A 4,004-nucleotide genomic window follows, 5' to 3' on the forward strand; every position below is an offset into this window, starting at 1 on the left:
ATGGCATGGTGGAGGGAAAACACTTTTCATTGTTTAACAGTTACTAAATAATTAAACTGCCCTGCATATTGAATATCATTTTGAGAATTTGCCTTTCTTTTTTTTAATTATTAGCCAGTGTTTTAATGAGGCCTCGGGATTGGGTTGCACGGAGGAAAGTGAGGGGTTCAATAAGGTACAGCTTTGATGTACAGAACAATCATATAAAAGAAAGTAATTTATTATTGAGGAGGACAAAAGAAATTTGGGGTTATGTTAAAGTAGAACTTAGCAGTTGCAAAACTATGTTTTAAACAGACAACTTGATAATTTGCATTTCTTTTTTCCCCTCTTAAACCATTTACAACCTGGGAAATTTGCTCTTGTTAACTAGTAAAACACCTCAAGGCTTGAATTAGACACCAAGTAGCCACTGATGTCCCAACAACATACAACCTGCCCCTCTGGACGGTGTGGAATCTTTCATAAGTACTCAAGAAGAGCCCCCAAAGCTCAACTAGGTTCTATGGTGCCGGCACTGACGAGCGTGCTTTAAGGTTATCAGTCTTTTAAGCATCACGTGATTAGACAGGAACGGTAACTTGAAAACACAACCTGATTCTGAGCGAAATCATTTTGTCCTGTTGGCATGAAAATGTAGTTACACCTCCAAGTTCTGCTCAGAAACAGACGGCTGCGTGTGGGGGCTGGTCCCTACCCAGATCAGTACAGGATCTTCAGCTGGCAGAGTAGATCCAGCAAATGGAATTAACGAAGAAACTCATGTGTGTCTGGAAAAAAAGGTGGGGGTGAGTGCTGCTTCCTGATTCCTTTCGCTGAGGTCTCCTGTGATCATCAATGGCTTTGGCAACAGCAGGCAAGGCAAAAATAATTCACCACCAAACAGTTTTGACCGTGACATATTTAATGGGGCTAGTTTGAACTTTGTTTTAAACAATTTCCTAGCAGATATTAGTCTTCTCTCTGTTTATCTCTTACCAGATTTTTTTGAAAATGTCATTTATAGGTAGCCATTGCATAGGGTTGTGCTACAATTAACACACAGGTACTGGGGCACTTCAGGCCCATGTAAATATCCAGTGTAAAGGATTCACCAGCTTTCCTGGCAGCAGCCTCTGCAAATGGAAGCTACTCCAGAAAGAGACATTTTTATTTCTGTAGTTGTTATTCAAGTCTTTATAGATGTGAGTTTGGGACTGAATTCGCCAGTCCAAATTAAGGAGTCTGGATACATGACACATCACCTGTAAATAACCACTTAGACACTAGCCTCTGGCCACTGTCGTCACAGTTTTGCAGCAACTCTCCAAATGTTTGTTTTAAATCTTCTTATCACCCTTAATGAGTGCTCCTTTTAGAACTCAACTCAGAGACTCAAATTTAGCCTTTGAATTGGTACTTTAAAAACTATTCTTTTTTTTTATCATTTAAAAGTAAGCCTACTCCCCAAACTGAGTGTTTTACTTTTAAGACTCAAACACTTCCTTAGGTCTCTAAGGAAGGTCTCTTAGGACTCTTAAAACCAGCCCCCAGCATCAAATTCCATCATGGCAGTAATTTGGTACCCACAAGTAAACTGACGGTTTGGAGAGGGAGATGTTATCATTCCTCAGTTTTCTTTTGTATCTAATAAAATGGAGACTGACTGTATGAAATCCCCTTCTAGAGCTTACCAAAATTGTTTTTTTAAATTATCCTGGACGAAAGCCCCGTGGTCTTGCAGCTTAGAAGGGGTTCCAGGGGGCTCCGTTTGGCTAATTTTTAGAGACCTGCCTTGGCGGAGGCTGCTTACAGGTAACGCTTCCGAGATGAAGGCGGGGCTCCCTGTCGCCTGCAAGGGTATTTTACCTAGAATGTCCTGATTTTGGGTCCAAACTCACACTCTCCCACACCCGTGGGGTGATAGGTAGGCTAACAAAAGGCAAATAGTAATCAGAAGGGAACCCCACAGTTTCTACCAGAGGGGTTTTGACCAGAAAACAAAGGGAGCAGGGGCTGCTCCCTCCTTGTCCCCTGCGCCTGAAATTCAGGTCGCCTGCGGCTACGGCCTCAGGTGAGTGGCTCAGGGAAGGGTCGCTGAGGCTCTTCCCAGCTCCCCGGGCCTGTCTTGGGCCGCTGCCTGGGAGTGCTTTGACCTCCACCGCCATTCCGCTTCGTCTTTTCTTGCAGTAACATCTGCTGCCACGGATCGAGTACACCTGACCAGATGTAGTCAAAAGAAAAGGTCAAGAAAAGAAAAAGAAAGTCCCACCTTTCTTAATTCCGTTTGGTAAGAGCCAGGGCTGCCAAATCTATTACATAATGCCAGTTCAAGCTGACACCTGTGCCCGCCCTGGAGCTAGATCAGGTTCTGGCGACTGCTCCAACCTGGAACGCCGGCTCAGTAGCACCCAAGCCGAAGGCGAAGGGGAAGAGGAACGAAGTGTGGGATGGGGGCGGCCCCTCGTTGGGGGTTCAGGTAGGGACTGGATTCTACAGGGAATTCCCCAAGGGTGTCTCCCTAATAATTTGGGACCGTGATAAAAAAAACAAAAAAACAAAACAGAACAGCCGCGGTTTCGAAGTCCCAGAGCTTTCTCAGGAAGCATTGGACGCCCCTTGCTACTCCAAGACTGAGGCGAGCTCCAAGGGGTGCCCCCTCCAGCGCCTTCAAGAGCGGAGGACTCACCTGCCGCGGGGCTGCCTGAAGCTCTCACTCCCTCTCCCGCCCGCCCCCGGGTGCTGTTGATGTGGACCTTGGAGGTGCCTGCGGCGTGGCCTAACACGTGGACGCGGCCCATAACCCGCCCCGGCTGTTTCTTTCCCCTGAAGGCGGACAATGGCTTCATTAATCGGCCATCATTAAACCAACCCAGGAGAAGCCCCACCCCGCAATGAGGGCGCGGCAGGCTAATTTTGCCTAAGGCTGAACAGTTGGGGCAAACGTGGTTAACACGCTGGATCCCTCTCTGGTAAAGGCCCGACCGTCCAGATCTTTGGGGTCCTCACCAATGATTCCATGAAAAAAAAAAAAAAGGTCAGCGCCCAAACTCCTAGGAAACCACACTCTTCCTCCCCGAACTTCCTGCTCCCCGCTAAGGCAAAAGACCCCGAGCCGTGTAAACCCTCTTGTCAAAACGCGAATTAATGTTTCCAAGATTTTTTCTCAAAAGAATTGAGAGCTCTAGAGGCGACCCTTCCACTCACTAGGGCAGCATGTCAAAGAGACTCGTCATGGCGATTTACAAGTATCACGAACGTGGACAGTGCTGTTAGAATGTAACTCGGGCTTGGTTTCATGTAGTCTTTTAAGGATTTCGTTGAGGCCCTGGAGACGTGACTAATTCTTCCCAGTTCATAGTGGGAAATACTTACTGGGCTTTGGTTGAGATAAAATAAAATAAAATAAAACAAAATAAAATCAAAACTAGACCCAAAGCTTCGTGTGGATCTTAAACACACACATACACACACACACTCACACGCACACACACGTACAATAAGCAAGAGGCAGTGACCTTCTCTGGACATCGCAGGCACCCCCTCGCTCCCGCGTTAAAATCACCAGAGTCAATTCCGGGCGTCCGTCTCCACCATCAACCCCCGCCCCTTCCCCATTTCTCATCAAAAGGCAGGAGAAACGTCATATTTTATATTTCTTTTCTCCACATCTGGGCATTTTCTTGTGCATCATACCCTAAACAAATATCCTCCTTTTAGATTCGTGTGCGCCTAGAAAGGTGTGGACCTGCGCCCCTCTTCCCCGTAGCGACTGTGGTTGGAGAAACTCGCTCGGAGGACTAGTGTGCTGCGGGGGCCAAAACTCACGCTGCCCAGCCTTGGAGAGCTGGAGAACGGAGCGGGGTCCCGCCGAACCTGCGCTCGCAGAGAATGTTATCTTCACAGCAACTTAGCAAGCCCCACAGAACAAAAGTTAAAGCGTGATGGCACTATACCTTGCCCCGGGTTACTCAGGCGCCTGTCTCCCATTTTGGACATGCTGGAAATGTTGGATTTGGGGAGGT

Source organism: Colobus angolensis, unplaced genomic scaffold, assembly GCF_000951035.1.
Source record: "Colobus angolensis palliatus isolate OR3802 unplaced genomic scaffold, Cang.pa_1.0 Scaffold23, whole genome shotgun sequence".
Lineage (NCBI taxonomy): Eukaryota > Metazoa > Chordata > Mammalia > Primates > Cercopithecidae > Colobus > Colobus angolensis.